Source organism: Cydia splendana, chromosome 12 (assembly GCF_910591565.1).
Source record: "Cydia splendana chromosome 12, ilCydSple1.2, whole genome shotgun sequence".
NCBI lineage: Eukaryota > Metazoa > Arthropoda > Insecta > Lepidoptera > Tortricidae > Cydia > Cydia splendana.
Genome location: NC_085971.1, coordinates 11732712 through 11754754, shown reverse-complemented (window position 1 = coordinate 11754754; position 22043 = coordinate 11732712). Strand labels below are relative to the sequence as shown.

The following is a 22043-nucleotide window of genomic DNA, read 5'->3' as shown; positions in this document are numbered from 1 at the left end:
TCGGTAAAGAATGTTATCGGGTGCCGCTCGCGGTTGCTCGACGGTAATTTAGGATCATTGGCATACATACCCTTACGGAAAATAACGGTTGTGATACGTATCTTCGTCACGTCGTACGCGTCATTTAACCCTTGCCAGATCTAAGGACGAACAGGCACAGAATTATTCACGCCCACTAGTGTTTATTAGCTACGGTTACGAAAAATACAACCTTCATTTTAAATAATACACACACGGACAAGTACGTGCAAAAAGCAATTAAATGGCATCATTCAGATATCATTATATAACTGACCTCCCCCCCTACATATAAATTTGTTTGCGGGGGGGTCAATTATATCTGCAGCTTACTCTACGTTTGAATTGGCCTGATAGTCTCAAAGCACTTGGCACTGAAAGTGTTAAGATTATTGATCGCGCATCAGCAGGGTTTTTTTTTATAAGGTGCGACGAAATATAAGAGCAATCGCCCTCGAATCGAATTATTTCATTACCTACTTATAATTGTCCAAATACCATAAATTATACATTGGTACTTTTCTTTTCCCACACGCAATAATCACTAAATTCAATGGCATTTAAATGCCATTGCCATTTACAATTCGCTGAGCTTTGCCTAAACGTTGGGAAAAACATTGCGAATCTCGTCTGAAAATATTGCCTCTCGCGTTTCCCCAGGGGGCGGGAATGTGTGTGCAATCGCCTCGCGTAACGACCTCAGTCGAGGCCTATTACACGACCTCAGTCGAGGCCTATTACACGGCCTCATTGTAATAGGAAACGGGCAAATGTAATAGGAATTTAATGAACAGCGATCATTTGTCAATTATAGCCTCATATTTTACGACACTTAATTGATTTTGCGTTACCCAGCATTATATTAAGCTTTGTACGTGATTGCACGCGTTGTCCTGCTATCTATCGGAATAATTAATGGCTCTTATCTGACTTGCCTAAATCGCGTAATTTGGATGATACTAGAGAATATGATAGGATAACTACAACTATGCTAAAAATAAGCGCGTAGTTTGTTTTTGTGCTGGTATATACATTTTATTCATGAACAAATATTCACTATTCAATTACAATTTTTTTTTATAATTCCATCACGGTTGTAGAAATTTCCCTGCTACCATTAAATTAGGTTCACTGCCAGCCAAAAAATAGTCATATCATCAGTGTTTTACTTTTTGACACGTGGAAAACCTACCTACTCCCGTATTAATAAATATCGCCGCCTTCATCCGTGAAGAAACATATTGTAGCTGCACACGACGAGCGAAAACTAACGTTTCATCAAGCTCATAAATCCTATTAAGACACCGACACGCGCTTTTAATCGGTTTAATGCTCGCGGCAATGAACCTTTGATGTTTATTTACGATTAAAAATGATAGGTGACGTTTATTTTAACTTGACGGCTGTGAACTTGGCTGCAGCTCCCGCCACCGTGAGGCGATGCAGTTGTTCTGTCAATCTGAATTGATGGTTTTAGTTATGTTCTGATCTCGGGTTCTGATGATCGAACTTATGCCCGTGCTTTGATTAAATATAATTTTGATTACCGTAAAATGTGCTCCAAAATATACTTAAAATTCGAAATTTAGTTTAAGATTTAAAATTTATTGCAATTAGTAGGTACAGTCGCCATCAGATATATCGGAGCGGCCAAGGTGTTCACAATATCTGAACACGCGCTCTAACGCCTTGACAATAGAGGCGTGTTCCGATATTTATGAGCACCTTGGCCGCTCCGATATATCTGATGGCGACTGTACCGTGCTGTGCGACTGTCGCAAATACGAGCATTTTTGCGTTTATTTTGAGGAATACTCGCACTTGTTCCAACATTCAAAATTGAAAAAGTCTATTTTAAAAGTTATAGTACCTACGTATGGACCAGAGGGGCTACCGCGAAAACTGAAATTCGCAAATTGCGGGGATCTTTCTCTTTTACTCAAATGAAGGCGTAATAAGAGTGACAGAGAAAAATGCCCGCAATTTGCTAACTTCGATTTTCGCGGTTATAGCCCAGGGACCTAAGTTCATTATTCATCGCATAGTTTTAAATTTACGACTCTCGTAATAATACTCTGATTACGCTCAACAGTATAATATGCACCTATAAAAACTATAAAGTGCACGCTTCAATGGGCTAAAGTCCTAAACCTTTTAAGTGGATTTTGATGACTTTTGGACTGATCCAGATTTTGTTTCTTAGTTTTAATTATGGATGCACGAATATTTTTTAGTATTCGGTTTTTGGTTGATTTTTGTATGTATACTTACATTATTTACAGATTATTCTTAATTCGGCCGCTGATCTGATTATGAAGAAAAATTATACACATATTTATACGCACACGTTTTTTAACCAAGTCATATTTTACACTTATTACCTACTTAAAATTGATGAGTTGGTATTTGCGATAAGTATTTCATTTTTATTATAGCACTAGCTCTACAACGATAGAAAAAGTATGTGTTTGTTGTTGTAGGTATTTGTCCTACTCTTACTATGTATTAAATACTTAATGCACTACAGCCTCTATTGCCAAAAGTTGGTCGTTCGCGAATGTCGTTCGCCCCAGGGGAACAGTTTTCACATTAACATAACTGATTGTACAAGTGTGTTTTTCGGCCCAGATCGTGGCTTAATACTCTTAATTGATATATTCGATTCGATAAAACTATTCGTAGCATCTCTAGTTTTGATTTTAACGTCGATCGTTAAATCTTGCAGCGCAACATAAAACGAAGAGTGATAGATTTTCAGTGAGCATATTCATATTCATGTAGGCATTGAACCCTATATACCGAGTCACGACTTACAGTTACCTAATCCCATACCACGATAGAACTACTCGGTGATTGAATAGGGTATTTTCCTACTAGTCAAATCAGTTACTTTTTTAGAGCTGTCAAAACGTTTTGCTAATATGGAATTTATATGAAACATTACATCGTGACGTCACGGTCAACTCGCCTACTTTTTATATTCTATCCGATTTATTAAATAGAACTTGTGTTTAAAAATAACTCTTATCTGTGTTTTTTAATAATTATCTGGTGCTTTATTTCATGCATGGTGTAAAATAATAGAATAGAATAGAATAGAATTGATTTATTCGTAAGCACAAACAATCGGTACAAACATTATATAAAAGAAAACACAAAATAAGTTTAAAGTGCCACGAAATGGCCCTGCTGCATGTTGCTGGTGGCTTCCAGCGCTGATCTTCCGATGAGACCATCAAGTGAGAAGAATCACGGGAGGTAACAGACAAGAAGAAAAAAGACATAGAAATAACATACAGTAAACAAATAGTTAAATAAGAAAAAAATAAAAAAATAAAAGTTACACAGCAAGAAGTTACAACATAACGACTATTTACATAATTCATAATTTATTTATTTGCGTACAACTAAGATTATTTTATACATAATACATATTTTATTTTAATAATATAATTTATTTTAAATACAGTATAATACCCTATTGAAGCTTAATCGGGTTACGAATAAAAGCTAGAATTCCTATCTGTTTCCATTTTCACCTCAACCCGTTATTAAAAGCGTGTCCCGACTGCCCAATGGTCCCCTACCTGCCCTACACCAATTTATTTCTAGTTGGAATTCAATAAAGCATAAACTATAATATTTATCTTAAGAAAGAACCAACGTTACGTAAAAGTTAACAATGCGAAAAATATGAGATTATCTCTAACTAAGTTCATTTTGCGGCTGAGATATGATCCTGCTGGCCCAAATCGAGTGAAGTAATAGAATAAATTTTCAGGCCCATCAAACTGAGCCGAATTAGAGCGAGTGACGGCAGCTAATGACAGCAATTATGGCGTTGTTTATTCGTCTTCCGTCGTCGCGACAGGAAAGCTTAGTTGAGACAACTTGCCGCTGAGTTTTAAACCAACGTCATTGTTCGATAGATAGTTCGATAGAGTTCGTATCTAGCTGTGGTAAGTTTCAGAGCAGAGTCTGCTTATGTATACATATACATAGTTAGAAACCAATGCGCTACGTGGTTGCTGACGGTGAATAGAGAACAAAAAACATATAATTTGCAAAAGGAGTGCATTCTAGTTGTTTTGGCCTGTGGTGAACTGATATAGGTGTTAGAAAAGATAATTACTTTTCATTAGGTATGTACATATTTCTAGTGAAAACTTAATCTGCTATACTCAGCAACTATGTTCAGTAGCCATCAGATATATCGGAGCGGCTGAGGTGCTCAAAAATATCTGAACACGACTCTAACGCCTTGACAATAGAGGCGTGTTCGGATATTTGTGAGCGCTTTGTCCGCTCCGATATATATGATGGCGACTGTTCATGAATATACGCAAATTATTTTATTAAAATTATCGTGCGTCCAAACAATCACCGGCAAGCATGATATAAATAAACACATTAGTAATTAACAAATGAACTGCAGATGCGAGGGACGGGACAGTTTGCGGGTGACGTGTCGGTACGCATTTAGCTTGTATTCCTGGCAATTGGCACGCCACCGCTGGCGACAACCGCCCAATGCGGGTTTCCCTTCTTACGAGCTTTCATGTATTTGTTTTACAAACACATTTACACACATTAACTGGTCGCGGACAAGGACAGCCTGAATGGCCAAGGCAGATTGCCTAGGACTAGAGAGGTACCGACTAAAATGACGACTCCATTTGAAGGTCTCCCACCAGTCCCACCGCTGAATTATATGTTACGCATTCGATCGCGTGATGAGCTAGCTGTTTCACGACAAAAAACAAACATGTGTTATTGAAATGTTTGCCAGAAATTTCCAGGATATTACTCTTGTTATAAATATACATTCAAGATTATACAAAAGCCCCTAAAGTAGTCACCGAGCAAACCTTGGAATGAATTAAATAAAAACGCTAAAACACTTGGCATCTATCGAACAGATATTTTATAACGTCTAAACTAAACACAATAGCTTTATGGTGACAATTTATATTCAGACAATGTCGTTTAACGATCGAGCCACGAAGGTGGCCGTCCCGGGTTGAAAAATACGGTTGCGTAATACTGAAGCCTGTCCTAGTTTTAGGAAAATCGTTGGACCCGTTCATATAATTTTCATTAGCTGCCCCCTTAGCGACCTAAAAGTTCACGTGTAACTTATTCAACGTGAGACGTATATTACAATACCTAACTAATATCGAACGATTAATATTTAAGTAGTTACCTACCCAAATTTTCGAAATCTATAATATTATTACGCGCTGAATAAAATTCACGTCGATACTTTCAATATCAAAGTATCGACGTGAATTTTATTCAGCGCGTAATCGAAAGCATCAGTTGACAATTATTCTACATGGGCTCCATTTACCCTAATTATTAAGTTTTAGCAGTTTCGTGTCCACAAAAAGTGTAGATATTAGATAACCAAGTTTAACGATCGGGCCGCGTTCGTGGGTCAGGGTGGAATAACGACTGCATAAACTGGCTATGTATTCCTATTGCCTTTTAAACGCAGGCAAGTCTTCGAGACGGGCAAACTATTATACGTTTGAACTCTTCCACAGAGTACCTAGTTACAGATCTTAAAGTGGTGCTTGTACAATTTCGTCTAAGACAGAACCTCTTTTACACTGATAGGCATTGGGAATGCGTGGCCTGGTCGCGTGCTCGGCTCGAGAAGGGAAGTGGTTTTTATTCGAAGCGCACAGGCGCGTCGGCCATTTGCCTGTCACCGCCGACGACAGCCACCTCAACAGGTACATTCGAACTCACACGCTAATGACTTCTTTATAATAACGGTACCAACTGTTGATTCGTAATATGTGGAAATGAAATTTTCCGTATACGCATGTCACCGTCATTATTGTTATGATGTTAATGTCACGAATGTCGCATTGAAAATGTTGTTTAGTTTGCTTTTCAATACATTTCAATGGCGTTTAAACTTTATTTACGAAATAAATTAAGGTAAATTGGCAGAGTCACAATTTTATTGTGGCTTAGTACCTACCACGTGTAGGAAGCTGGTCATCAAGAACCTTGGGGCAAGAGAAACACTTGTAGGGAATTCTGATACTGTAACTCTTTGCCTTGAGCAAAATAAACTATGTTCCTCTAAATAACCCAATATGACCTTACGAAATTAATATTTGTCTGTTTGAACATACGCCCTAACATAAGTTGTATACCTACTAGCCACGTCAAATTAAGTCGAATTTGGGCAATCTGCGGAAATAATTCGTGTAGTTTTGAAAATTGGTACAGGTATACCTTGTGGTGTCCAGATAAACATACTAAAAGTCCTCGAGGGTAGGGGGTGTGCTGAGGGTGTAGGGGGGGTTAAAAGTACCTTTTTTCATATTTTTGCTCATATCTCGAATATACTTAATATATTCGGAAATAATCGATCTGAAAGAAAAAAAGTTGTGTTTTACCCTTTAGTTCCCCTAACTTTTGAACCATGGGTCCAAAAAAATTGAAAAAAATCGTGATAACATAGCTTAGTAAAGACTTTCAAGGAAAAATATAGCGATCCTAATCGGTATAGCTGTTTTTGAGTTTTGGCAAATAGTCTATTTTGACAGACGGGTAACTACGGAACCCTACACTGAGCATGCCCCGACATGCTCATGGCCTGTTTTTTATATTTTATCAGCAGGTCGCTTAGCTTGCTTATTCTAAACTAAATTTTTTATTTATGATGAACAATTACAAAAAGACGACGTTTTCTTAAATCGTCTATTTTTTATCTCTTATTTAACTTTAATAGCCTATAGCTCCTAAAGTATTGATTGTAGAGTAAAAATAAACATAACCAAATTTGTAGTAAATTTTATGTTAAAACTTTTATCCGAAGTAATTATAATGCTATTCGTACAGATATTCGATATATGAGAAAAAATATGAAAAAAGGTACCTTCAACCCCCCCGTACACCCTCAGCACACCCCCTACCCTCGAGGACTTTTAGTATGTTTATTGTTTATCTGGAGACCACAAGGTATACCTGTACCAATTTTCAAAACTACACGAATTAATTCCGTAGATTTTTCTAATTTGCTTAGGCTATACATATTGCATAATAAATCTTGCGGTAGATACTTCGCATTTTTAGCTACTACTCAGTTTACGTACATTATAAATAATATATGTAAGCAGCAAGAAGGGGCGTCGACACTTGGCGGTGACACTGTAGTTCCGCAAGAAACAAGATGTTCCTCGTCCGAAATAACGCGCGTCGCCGTATGGCGCCGTCGTAGGTCAAGTCGGATATTTTCGCTCTCGCCTTGATACAGGGCTACCGCATATCATACGCGTCAGTTTAATATTAACTCTTTCGTCAGTCACCGAACTCGCACGCGTGTCCGATTCGATTGGAACGCAAGCCCGTGACGCACTCCAGATAGATCACTTAGTCGTATAATCTGTGATACCTCACATTACCAACTATGTAGCGCACTTCTCAAGAGCACATGTATGTTTATCTGACTGCGCGCCTCATAACTGAAAATAAACATTCAAAAGTAAAAGTTAGTTTACATTACCATAAAAATGAATTAAACTAGGCTGTACGAGTAGAACTCATTCGGTAGTCATCAGATAGATGTTATGCTTCTCGTTATGATCCACATTGCAGAGTTTTGTTTTTCGTATTGACTCGTATTATTACCTACCTATTTACTACCTCTGTATCGGCCAAGACAAATACATCAATCATCTTTCTTATTACACACGTAGAAAAAAGTATCAAGGTGCAAGAGTTGTTCAAATACACATTTAGGTAATAAAACGGGTCACTTTGTCAAAATTTCGGTTTCGCTTGTGGATGTAAATAGTTCTTATCATTTAATTTCAGGCGTCAAAGGCCCATTGATAACGTTTCAAGCTAATACATATACCTACAGTCAAAATATTTAATTTCCGACCATTGGGTCCAAAGGTACGAAAAGTCGTACCTTGTCACAGTGACAATTAATATGAAAGTCGCTAGAGACCTCATACTATTGTCGCTGTGACAAAGTATAAAATGGGAAAGAAATTAAATTCTTTGACTGTAGGTACATGAATCTAAACTAAATAAATCAAGACTATAATTTGAAAAAAGAACTGAATCTATTGATATTATAATGTAGGTATAAAGTTCAATCCAAATCATGGAGCAGCACGTCAGCTATTTAGGACAGCGATTTATAAGAAGTCATTACGTGGAAACAAGTATGAAAGAGTCCATTCGACCCCAAGACATTGACCTAACTATTCGCAGTAGTATCGGAATTAGCATGTCCGCAGACGGTACCTACCCAGAGTTCTATTACGAATATATGCCGAGTACGAGATATTTTTGCCAGCGCAGCTGTCAGATGCGACCGCGACTCATTTGGCACGAGAATCTGCGCAATCGCTTCGTCAGTCATTCCTTCTATCCTATCAAAAGTTACTTTCTATTTACATTCAACTATAGTCCCTTTTTCATGAATTTTAACTTTAATGTCCTCATGTAGGTAGGACTTGTTAATAGAGAAGTTCTAAAAGGTTTCTTAAAAGTAATTATGGATTACTAGCTTCGCACGGATTAACAAATTATACACCTAAAAACCTTCCTCAAGAATCACTTTATTGATAGGTGGAAACCGCATGAAAATCCATTCAGTAGTTATAGAGTTTATCGCTAACATACAAACAGACAGACGCGGCGGGTGACTTTGTTTTATTTAAGATGTAGTGATAATAATCTTTTGCGATTAGGTAGATGTTGTTTATTACATGACATCGCCGTCGGATTTCCAAGTTGCGCAATCAAAGAAGGTGCCAAAAGCATTAACGTTCTATTTAACGCAAACTGTGACATTCGAACGATTTAGGAACACGTGCTTAAGGTTTATGTTGGTAATTTTTTTTTTTTTTTTTTTAATATTAGGGGACATCTTACACAGATCAACCTAGCCCCAAACTAAGCAAAGCTTGTACTATGGGTGCTAGGCGACGATATACATACTTATATAGATAAATACATACTTATATACATAGAAAACACCCATGACTCAGGAACAAATATTAGTGTTCATCACACAAATAAATGCCCTTACTGGGATTCGAACCCAGGACCATCGGCTTCGCAGGCAGGGTCACTATCCACTAGGCCAGACCGGTCGTAATTAAACAACATATACGAGTATGGTAAATAACTCGGTCTTAGACAAATTACTTTATCATTCACATATATATTTTTTTTGAGTTTGTTAACTTTTGATACATCTTTATATAGTTAGGTATAGCTTGATTTAATTCTATATTCTTTTGTGAAGTACCTTAATAGTTACGTGTACCTATATTGGGTGGTTTTACAAGCCATAACTCAACCGTTAACACCGTTAATTTAAGACGTCGAAATATTTGCTTGTCACATTACGAGTGGAAACGCCTAATTTCCACAAAGTATACCTAAGTATAAGTATGTACAAGTAAATACATAAATGATGTTTGTAACACGTCATAAAACAACATTAATTTAACGCCTTCCGGTCATTCTAGTGTTTACATGACGTCGTGGTATTTAAAACAATTGTAGTAAATCCGCTGTCTAGTTTCTGTTTACTATTCCCATCTAATTGAGACGTTTCATACGAACAGCTACCTATAGAGATGAAACTATTATAAACTAATTCTTGGCATTTTAATATTGGTAAATAATAAATATAAATAAATAATAAATATTGTAGGGACATTCTTACACAAATTGACTAAGTCCCATGGTAAGCTCAAGAAGGCTTGTGTTGTGGGTAGGTACTCATCAGACAACGATATACCGGGTGTGGCCTGTAACATGAGCAAAAAATTAAACTGTAGGCTGTACTCCTCATACTGGCCAACATTAGTTCAGCGAATTTTAAAAATAACTTGTGGTTTGATTTTTATTACACTTTAAAGTTTATTCTAAGACGCAATGTATTGCGAATTTTGTTATGTTTAAGGCGTGACAAGCAACGTCAATCACAATAATATGGCGTGGCGATGGCGTCCATTGAAGATAATATTTATTTTGTATGAAAAATAGGGAGTCTAAATACTTCATAATTTTTAAAAGTTTTTGAACAAAAGTGTCACCATTTGAGGAGTACAATCTATGTTTAGAATTTAAATTCTGAATTTTGCTCGTGTTACAGGCCACACCGTGTATATAATAATATACAAATACTTAAATACATAGAAAACATCCATGACTCAGGAACAAATATCTGTGCTCATCACACAAATAAATGCCCTTACCGGGATTCGAACCCAGGACCATCGGCTTCACAGGCAGGGTCACTACCCACTAGGCCAGACCGGTCGTCAAAATAGGCCAGACCGGTACGTAATTAATGAAGATTTTCTTTTAGTACTTAAATATGTCACACCAACGGGTTTTCCTTGTCATTGCCCTAAGAACGGGGTAAAATGCATTAAATTTGCAAAATATTCTTTAAAAGGGTTATTACACTTATGTCGACGTCGGTCTCCGGCAGCTGGGGCGTCGCCACGCGGTCCATAAAGTGCCCAATTTAATGGCTATCAATAATGATCGAGTTTACGACTTTACGATACCTACCACCCATTTACGACACATTGGCAACCAGCCGAACCGGTAACCGTGTTCACATTACTACGAACAACGTGTACCTATAGTTGGATTTTTTTAAAGTGTCCAAATGTTGCTTAAAAGCTCGTTCTACAATTTTGACCATCTTAAAAAAGCGAATTCTAGGCAATACAAAAAACCGGCCAAGTGCGAGTCGGACTCGCGTTCCAAGGGTTCCGTATAAGGTTACCAGATGCAAATTCGAGATTTCCTGACAAAATTCCTGATTTGCGAATATTTTTCCTGTTTTTTATCTAAGTGTAGGATTTATGTAAGTCTTCTTCTTCTTCCTCGCGTTGTCCCGGCATTTTGCCACAGCTCATGGGAGCCTGGGGTCCGCTTGACAACTAATCCCAAGAATTGGCATAGGTACTAGTTTTTACGAAAGCGACTGCCATCTGACCTTCCAACCCGGGTAAACTAGGCCTTATTGGGATTAGTGCGGTTTCCTCACGACGTTTTCCTTCACCGAAAAGCTACTGGTAAATATCAAATGACATTTCGTACATAAGTTCCGAAAAACTCAGTGGTACGAGCCGGGGTTTGAACCCGGGACCAGATTGCAAGTCGGACGCTCTTACCGCTAGGCCATCAGCGGTTTTTTCGTAGGATTTATGTAAGTAAAGGGTCTAGCAGGCTAAGGAAGGAGAAGTGGCCCCTGTGACGAATATCGGATTTTTATAATGTCATTTGTTGGCTATCTTATAATATAGAAACACCTTAACTTTCAGTCCCCTATGTTGAACCGTGACCGAGATAATGTCAAAAACGTCATTTTATGGTCACATTTTTCAAAGTCGTTTTTCTCCTGAACTATATCAGGTAGAGCAATCAAACCAAATCATAGCTACAAAGAATGAGTAGTATACTGCGTCAAGCAAATCTTGTCAGTAGAAAAAGGCGGCAAATTTGAAAAATCGCGGGCTAGCAACACTGTGTTCGAATAATTCCAAAATCGCGTGTCGTCTGTGTTTTATCTGTGGCCAACTTGTTTGTTGACATTCTGAATCGTTTTTATTTCAAGAGATATTTCTGCTGTGACCTGTGATATTTTCTGATATTTAATAAGATTGTGCATTACCTTAAGCAAAGCTAAGCCTGCAATGTATAATCATACTTGTTCATAGTAAACATTACTAAAATTTTAGGTTATGACAAGTACTGGAAGAACATGTGACTAGTCGTATGCCTATTGCCTAGTATTAACCACATTTTTCATTGAAACACAGAAAATAGAAAGGAATACCTTGTAATACTAAAGACCTCTTCAGTCGCATATTTCATTCATGATTCCATCGAATATTCTAACAATTGAAACTTGAAGCAATTCCATGGTAATCCATAATAGGTATCACGTGTCTTTCTTTTTTTTTTATCTTTATTTTAACTTAGAAATAAACCCTCAGGAAATAATCAACAACAAATTAGTATTGACGTTGACAATAAAACTGTCATCAGTTGACATCAGTGACAGCTCGACGTTCCGTTACGCTGATGCTCTAGTACAATTTCGAAACATAAAATCTAAAAATTCATAAGATAAATAAAAATATTAAAATAATTAATTCTCTAAATTCCGGATGTCTTAAATAATATATTAGGTACTAATAAACATAAAAAACTTCAATACAGGAACGTTTTTCAGAAGTAAACTAAAAATATCTCAAAGTAAAATAATGCTTACAAATTCGTACGTGATGAGTTTTCGAACGTTCCCTTTTATCATAATTTAGTCTACTCCAACTGACTACTCGACTATTGCCTATGAATGTGTGCGTAGATGTCATTAAAAATAGCTCCGTCTTTCTCTAAACTGCGTGAGTAAAAAGGACATGATTTATATTATTTAGTAAACAACCTGGAACTTATGATCTTTCTTCTTGAATCAAACCTTGTTACACGCCATGAGGTTAATGACATCTTCCTCAGTTCTGGTATCCTGGTACTTTTGGTAAACGTTTGTCTCAATAAGACACCTGTTGTCGGTTACCCGCCCGAGGCAAACGACCTCTTCTGCAATTCTGCCATCCTGGTACTTTTGGAATAATGTTTATGCTATCGCTGTTATGTCGCCGTTATGTCGCCATTATGTCGCCATTATGTCGCTATTATGTCGCCAATATGTCGCCGTTATGTCGCCGTTATGTCGCTATTATGTCGCCAATATGTCGCCAGTATGTCGCCGTTATGTCGCCATTATGTCGCTGTTATGTCGCCAATATGTCGCCGTTATGTCGCCAATATGTCGCCGTTATGTCGCCAATATGTCGCTGTTATGTCGCTATTATGTCGCCGTTATGTCGTCATTAAGTCTTTCTAGCTAATTTCGCCAATATGTCGCTAATATGTCGCCGTTATGTCGCCATTATGTCGCCATTATGTCGCCGTTATGTCGCTGTTATGTCGCTGTTATGTCGCTATTATGTCGCCGTTATGTCGCCATTATGTCGCCATTATGTCGCCGTTATGTCGCTGTTATGTCGCTGTTATGTCGCTATTATGTCGCCGTTATGTCGCCGTTATGTCGCTATTATGTCGCCGTTATGTCGCTATTATGTCGCCGTTATGTCGCTATTATGTCGCCGTTATGTCGCTATTATGTCGCCAATATGTCGCCGTTATGTCGCTAATATGTCGCTGTTATGTCGCCAATATGTCGCTGTTATGTCGCTATTATGTCGCCGTTATGTCGCTATTATGTCGCTAATATGTCGCCGTTATGTCGCTAGTATGTCGCCGTTATGTCCCCGTTATGTCGATGTTATGTCGCCAGTATGTCGCTGTTATGTCGCCAGTTGTCTTTGTTTTGATTCATGTCGCCAATATGTCGCTGTTATGTCGCCGTTATGTCGCCATTAAGTCTTTCTAGGTAATGTCGCTATTATGTCGCCAATATGTCGCTATTATGTCGCCAATATGTCGCCGTTATGTCGCTAATATGTCGCCAATATGTCGCCGTTATGTCGCTGTTATGTCGCCGTTATGTCGCCAATATGTCGCCGTTATGTCGCTATTATGTCGCCGTTATGTCGCCGTAATGTCGCCGTTATGTCGCTATTATGTCGCCAATATGTCGCCGTTATGTCGCTATTATGTCGCCAATATGTCGCTATTATGTCGCTGTTATGTCGCCAGTTGTCTTTGTTTTGATTCATGTCGCCAATATGTCGCTGTTATGTCGCCGTTATGTCGCCGTTATGTCGCCATTAAGTCTTTCTAGGTAATGTCGCTATTATGTCGCCGTTATGTCGCCAATATGTCGCCGTTATGTCGCTATTATGTCGCCAATATGTCGCCGTTATGTCGCTAATATGTCGCCAATATGTCGCCGTTATGTCGCTAATATGTCGCCGTTATGTCGCTATTATGTCGCCAATATGTCGCCGTTATGTCGCCGTTATGTCGCCAATATGTCGCCGTTATGTCGCCAATATGTCGCCGTTATGTCGCTAATATGTCGCCGTTATGTCGCTATTATGTCGCCGTTATGTCGCTATTATGTCGCCGTTATGTCGCCGTTATGTCGCCAATATGTCGCCGTTATGTCGCCGTTATGTCGCCATAGTAAAAAGGTATAAAAGGCCGGTGCGGAGCGTTGGGGATTCATTCATTCTTCGACCGGGCTAGCAGTGACTCTGGTTTTCGGGTGTAACGTAGTGCGGGGAGGTGAAGTTTCTCCGCGACTGTTTCTGTGTTTGTTTTTACTTGGAATTATCCTAGTGAATTTAAACTTAGAATTTGTGTCTGTGCTTGGTTTTGCGGGGATTTTAATCGTCGTAACGCTAAGTTTAGACTGTTGTGGAGATTCTTTACTGCCATGTGTGGGTTTTTAGTTATTGTGAAGTTTTCTTTACGCTGTGTGTTCTAAGTGCCGTCATGTTATGCAGGGACAATGTCAATGCATAGCCGGGGCTAGGAATATTGTCTGTGTTTGGTTTTGCGGGAAGAAATTCTCGTAACGTTAAATATAGATGACAGTGTTTAAGGGAATTTCACTTTTCACTAACTCATAGTTTAATTTAGTGATAACTTAGTTATTTTAGTGTTTTTCTATGGGGTATTTTTGCTATTTTAAAAGCCAGATCATTGTTTGGACTGACAGTTTGTCCTGCTAAGCATCCACTCCGCCTAACGGTGCCAAAGGATTGGATGGTTAGGAGTCTATTGCTCCAAGTTTGAGAGGACTTGGCGTCTCTTTTATATCAACATAAGAGACGAATTATCTCACTAGTCTCAAGGCCCAGCTGTTTAGATGGATGTGGGGACGTCACGTGCACGTCATCCGGAGTAATCTGGGCCCACTGAAGTTGACAGTAATTGAGACTAGGTCTCCTATTAAATTTATTTATATATTTCGGTGCTCCGGTTCATGCTAGTGCTGGTTGCGGGGACAGACTTCTGTCGTGACTGATATTACACTTAGTCTTTGTTGTGGCAGAGTTTCCCTCGTAATTAGTGCGTGTGTGTGCTAGGGTACTGATCCACTTATATACACGGAATAGGGCGACTTATTCTTATCCACCATGCCCGCGGGCGATAAGGAGGGAGTCAAATACACTGGCCTGTAGATTGCCTTCTCGGTTTCGCCTGCCGAACTTTACAGCTTCTCGTAGGGACCACACTTGCGTATATTACAAAGCATTAGGTCGATGGTAAGAACGAACTATGCTTTGAATGTACTAGATTAGGGACAATGGGTAGAATCACACACTCATTTTATTGTTTATTAGGGTTCTTTTTTAGTTCTGGTCTATACAATTGATATGGTTGGTATATATTTCTCTTTAAGGGTTTAAAAATATGGTTTCTTAATCCTAAAATACGAGTGTTTAAAAGGTGAAGGGTTCATCTGCCTAAATCTTCCTAATTTCTCATTTATATGGGGAAAGAACCAAAGTTTCTATAAATTCTTATTTCTATTTTTCATTTCTGGTTGTCTGGTGTAGGGACGAGGTACTGAGTAATATAATCAGGTAATACATACAACAACATACAACATAATCTCTTAATTATCAATCTGGATTTAGGAACGCAAACTATTCTGTGATTGAAGAACGGTTTGCTTTAGGGAACCTTTGTCAGGCAAGAGCAGTATAAAGGATACATTGAGTGAATACTCAATTTCGGCCTCGATTAAACATAATAATTAGTGAATAAACTCGGTACTTCGTTTATACATCTAGAAAACCAGGAATTCTGTCTAGATTATCAGTTTTGGGGAATGGGATTAAGGGATTAGCATCCCTAGCTTTTGAATATAAAAAAGATAAGTAATTATGATGATTGATGGATACTTTGACACTTCTTTTCATCATCATCTAGGTGCGTTTAGGTTACGAAGTGTTGGTCATAGCCCGTCTGGCTAAGCTGGTAGGGTAGGTGTTCCGATTAATACTTGCAAATCGGACTAAGAGCTTCCAGACCTGCATCGGGCGTATGGAGCAGCACGTGTGATTAAATCACACATCGTTTAGAAGATGATAGTTAATTATAATTAACCTAGAAATGCTAGGGCGTAAAAGAGCTTATCTCAGGAGTGCTGCTTCTATGTTATCCCGGGAGCTTAATAGGTGTGGCAGGATTTTATCAACAACATTTTTATATATTTATATCTGTTAGTAACAGAATAATTCAAAGACAAAGTGGGCTCGACGAATAAAAGGGAATTTAAAGAACAGTACCTGGTCTATGAGAATATTTACTTGGCAATCCCACGGAGAGCGGGCCCGCTGAACTTGTAAAAATCTTCTTTCTCATAAAGTCTGTCACTGTCGGTATAACTATGATGCTGAAGGCAGAAGAGACTGGTTTTTTGAGTTTAAACAAATTAATTCCAAGGGGACGCGTAGTCGGCCATTACCGCCATTGTCGAAAGTAAAGGTTTTTTTTAAATCTAAAAGTGACTGAATGAAGTTTCGAATGACGGATATCCGGTAAAAAGAAAGAATGTAAATTTGAAGTACAATGTTGCTAGAACAAATAATATATTCCTAAACATACTGCCCGGGAAGAAATCTCTAAGATTTCTTAAAACATGAATACGAATTATCAGCTATATAAAACTTAAAAGAGAAGTACACTATTCCTTAAAACTAGATATGAAATTTATTTGACTATGTAACAATCAGTGCTGGTAAGGAAGAGGACAAAGTTTAGATACAGGGCGAACTAAATTATTGCCAGTACTAGTCTTTAAAGTGGCTACGCGTGCTATGCCATCTCGTCCTGGCGACAAAGAGACTATGCGCGCTAACTTCCAACAGTAAGGAGTTGTGTTCTCGTTCATAATGAGTACGATGTCATTTACCTTTAGGTTTTCAGATGGTTTGAACCACTTATTACGACCTTGCAAGTGATGCAAATATTCTACATTGAAACGACGCCAGAACTGTTGAGTTAAATTTTGAAGAAGTTGCCACCGAGACAGTCTATTCATTTTTTCATTTTGTATGTCATATTCTGGTAATGAAACCATGTTATCTCCTATGAGAAAATGGGCTGGTGTTAGTACGTCAATCTCATCAATGTCGTCAGAAATTGGACATAAAGGTCTAGAATTCAAAATCGACTCAACTTTACAAAATACACTGCTTAATTCCTCGAAAGTAAGAACAGTTTCACCCAGAATGCGCCTTAATAGTAATTTAGACGATCTTACGGTCGATTCCCAAAGTCCTCCCATACTTGGAGCAGAAGGAGGGTTGAAATGCCACTTAAGCTGATGTTTGAGAAAGTAGTTTTGTACATCAGATTCAACGGTGCACCGCTTCAAAAAAGAATAAAGTTCTTTTAGGTAATTGTTTGCTCCAACGAAATTGGTGCCACAATCAGAGAAGACATCAGAGCACCATCCTCGTCTACTAATAAACCGAGTAAGACAGGCTAAGAAACAATCTGTAGAGAGATCCGATACTAGTTCCAAATGGCACGCCTTCGTGACCATGCAGACAAATATGCACAAATAAGCCTTCGTGATTGGAGCACGTTTTAACTTAGATGTCTTTATTAGGAAAGGACCTGCATAGTCTACTCCAACTTTTGAGAATGGTCTACAAGGCGTGACTCTTGATGGAGGTAAATCAGCCATTAAATAATCAGCAGGTTTAGGATTAGCCTTAAAGCATTTGTGACATTTACGTATGAGTCGTTTAATGACAGTCCGAGCCGATAAAATCCAAAATTGCTTACGCAGTAATGACAGCAGCACGGGCACTCCCACATGCAAGTACAATTCGTGATAATAGTTTATCAACAAAATTGTCAAATGATGGGATTTCGGAAGGATGACTGGGTGTTTCCGTTGTGAGGACAAGTTTGTATACTTCAGTCTTCCTAACACTCGCAGAAACCCCTCTGAGTCAATAAAAGGAGTCAGTTTTCGAAAGTTAGTCCGGTGAGGTAACCCACGTTGCACTAATTTTATTTCCGTGGCGAAAACTGAACTTTGGACAATTTTTATTAACGAGTATAGGGCGTTACGCCATTCGACGCAAGTCAATGGACCCACTCGTTTTGAAGTAGGATTCTTCAAATTATGAACAAATCGAAGACAGTATCCGTGGACCTTCACGAGCTTGTGAAGGGAACTGTATTTTAACATGAAATCTGTCGCATCTACCTCACAAGAAACCTTGTTCACGTGGGCAGTAGATATCACGTCCTCCTCAGGATCCGGAGAAATCGTTTTTCGCGCAACGGTATCTTCGGATGGCCAGGTATCTGGCGCTTGCTTAAGCCAAGGTGGACCCCACCAAAGAGGATGTGAGCCAAGCTCCGAGGGCATCAAACCTCGGGAGGCAGCGTCTGCAGGATTCATTGAAGATGGTACATGTCTCCAGAAAGAAGGAGACGTGTTCGCTAATATTTGAGAAACTCGGTTTCCCTCAAACATTTTGAGCTGATAAACAGGTGTGCGAATCCATGACAATGCAATGCTCGAGTCAGACCAGATTACAATGTCGTGGGCAACATTAATCAGTCCTGAAGAATGTTTGGCAAGTTTAGACGCTAGCAGGGCTCCACAAAGTTCCAGCCTCGGAATTGTCATTTTTGTCTGTAACGGCGAAACTTTACTCTTTGATAAGAGTAAGTGGACCTCCACTTCACCATTGATCCTCTCGACACGAAGGTAAACCACTGCAGCGTAACCCTTGAGGGACGCATCTGAAAATGCGTGAAGAGAAAATTTATTGCCATCAGTAGGCAAGACAAATCTGCTTAATTTAATGTCAGATAAGCTATGGAACTCCCCTATAAAAGAAAGCCACTGAGCCTGTTCATCATCAGGTAAGGGGTCGTCCCAGCCGATCCCTAAAAGCCACAACCGTTGCATGAAAGCCTTGGCCGAGAATACAATTGGCATCAACCAGCCACAAGGGTCATATATGCAAGCTATGTTAGCAAGCACGGCACGTTTAGTCATTCCTGTGTTGGAAATTCTGCTATGATACATGAACACATCAGATGTAGGGTTCCATTTTACACCGAGCACCTTTACAGACCCTTCATTTTGAGGATCAAATGACAATGGTCCTTCACGGACGTCGTCAAGCAAATCAATTAAAAATTCATTGCTATTGCTCGACCACTTTCGCAGTTCGAAACACCCTTGACCAAGGACGTCGATCAGTTCAGCTCTCACCTTTCGAGCTGTGTCAAGATCAGGAGCTCCCGTCACTATGTCATCAACAAAAATTTGATCTGACAAAATTTGACTAGCGACAGGGTGTGAGGTCTTGGTCTCCTCTGCCAATTTCAAGATACACCTCATAGCGAGGAACGGACTTGAGGAGACTCCGAACGTGACCGTCCTCAAACGAAATTCTCTAATGGGATCATCAGTGTGTTGACGCCAGAGAATTCTTTGATAGTCACGATCGTCCGGGTGCACAAGTACTTGTCTGTACATACCCTTGATGTCACAAGTGAATGCGACAGGCTGAAGACGAAAACGTGTAAGTATGTCTACTATGTTACGCTGAAGTTTGGGACCAACGTGCAGAACGTTGTTCAAAGACACGCCCGTAGAAGAGGGCATAGACGCATCAAAGACTGGCCTACACTTTGTAGTGGATGAAGACTCTTTTATCACAGCATGGTGGCTAAGGTAATATTTACCACTACCCGGAGGGTCAAAGACAGGCTCCATATGATTCTCGTCCAGATATTCTTGAAACACCTTACTATAGTCTGCCTTGAGTTTAGGATCTCTTTTAAATCTCCTCTCAAGACTTAAAAGTCTCCGGGCGGCCAATTCACGACTATCACCCAACTCACTTTGGTTTCCCTTGAAGGGTAGACGGACAATAAAACGGTTTTCATTGTCCCGCGAAACATTATTTAAAAAATGATCCTCAATAATTTGATCATCGGGATCAGGAAGTACAGATTCGGGAATTTGTTCAATTTCCCAGAATCTAGTCAGACAATCATCTAATGCCACATGATGAGATGACAGATGAGGAACCGAATTGGTAGTCTGCAAGGATTTACCAATTATTACCCAACCAAAAATGGTTCGGTAAGCCGCCGGTAAATCAGTGGAAGGCCACACCTTCTCACCGCAGAAAATGTCATTATAGACATCACTGCCTAATAAAATGTCTATAGGCCTAGACAGGAAAAAATCATTATCAGCCAATTGCAGGCCTTGATAATTTGATTTTATGTCCGCAGACAGAGAGACACTGGGCAAGTCGCCAGTAGCATACTTCAAAATGACAGCCGAAACAGTTAGCAACGGCTTGTCAGAAGTCATGGACTTCAAAAACACATTGGTCATTCCATGAGACCGATGAGGCACACTCGGCCCTACACCATAGATAGACACAGGTTTATGGTTATGTTTGAGTTGAAGTCTTTGAACACACTCCTCAGAGATTATTGAACATTCTGCGCCTGGATCAATAAACAAGCGAACAGGTTGGAAATGTCCATCACCATTCCCAGCAAGGCCCATGGCCGTAGCTAACAGGATATTTGGCAAATTAGGCTTAGTATCCTTCACCATGAAAGACTTCATTGTAGCATTATTAACACTGGTAATGCTATTAGGTTCTTGTTCACCTTCTGGATATGAAGGCTCAACCATTTCAGCCACAACAACAGCTGACTTCACCGCAGGTGGAGTGCCATCAGGTTGTGTCGAAGACGGACAGATCAAAGTGTGGTGTTTAGCCCGACACAACTTACATTTATGTAATGAACTACACTCATGATATTTGTGTGTACCAAAACAATTGAAACACAAATTTTTAGATTTCAGAAAATCTCTACGCTGATCAAGATTCAAAGCCTTGAATTTATTGCACATATACATGTAATGATCCAAATTACAATATCGACAATTTATTTCCTTATTGGTCTCTTGGACATGCATTACCATTTTAGTATTGCGATGAGGCGGTGTCTTGACAACAGGTTGTTTAGGTGACCCGTTAACTGTTGCCTTCAAAGCAATAGACATTTCTAATGCCTTACATTGATATTCCAAGAAAGCAATAAGTTCCGAATATTTAGGAATATCCGATCCAGACAAACTTAATTCAAATTTACTGCGCAACTCCATAGGCAGTTTTTTCAATAAGACATGAAGTAGTACAAACGACCACTCATCAGGTTTAAATTTCAAGGCTCGAAGCGCAGCTAAGTGTTCATTAAAAGTGTTCAAGAAAGATCTCAAGTCAGACCTCAAATTCACAACAGCAGGAAGTGACATGATAGCTTCTAAATGCGTATCGGCAATAAGTCTTATATTGGAAAATCGGTTCTCCAATAATGTCAGAGCAACACCATAGTTTTGATCAGTAAGCGGCAAGTGCTTGACTAAATCAAGAGGTTCACCTGATAAACATGATATCAGATAATGTAATTTTCTCACAGGTTTGATGGTAGCACTCTCGTCAATTATACTTTTGAAAATATTTATGAAATTTGTCCATTTAGTGACATCTCCTGTAAATGATGGAAGCGAAATGCGCGGCAGAGGAACATCAGGCATGCAGAACTGAGAATTAACTACGTTCGAAGACACTACTGGAAACAATTGAGCGTGAATAACACTTACATTATTCAGTTTTGCGTCATAGTCTAAGAACTCTTGCAGGTGTTTGTCCGGATCAAAACCGGCACGCTTCCCGGCTTCCACCGACACATAAGCGTCTTTGAACTCGTTCTTAGTTTGCACAAGATCACTGCAACGAGTTTTAAACTCGATAAGTTTTGTATTGTCTTGTACAGCAGACTCCGCGGCATTGCACAACAAATCAATTTGAAGTTTGGCTAACTTGTAACGTATTTCAGCACTCATTTTTCACAACACCGCGTACTCCTTCAAAACACTAACACAAACCACAAAATAATAAAGCTACGGGCTTTATTATGTAAACTAAAGTAATCACAACTCGAATGAAAGTTAGTTTTAACCT

At 39.0% G+C, this 22043-nt stretch overlaps 1 protein-coding gene and 1 long non-coding RNA gene across 9 annotated transcripts in view; one reads left to right on the top strand and one right to left on the bottom strand.

The window, feature by feature from the left end:
- The window catches only part of LOC134795513 (potassium voltage-gated channel protein Shab), a 104200-nt gene that overhangs the window by 27390 nt on the left and 54767 nt on the right, over positions 1 to 22043 (bottom strand). The window lies entirely within an intron of this gene.
- The window catches only part of LOC134795578 (uncharacterized), a 194129-nt gene continuing 176355 nt past the window's right edge, over positions 4270 to 22043 (top strand). Inside the window, exon 1 of the long non-coding RNA XR_010144825.1 lies at positions 4270 to 4346. This is a non-coding gene — a long non-coding RNA (uncharacterized LOC134795578). The remainder of the gene's footprint in view (positions 4347 to 22043) is intronic.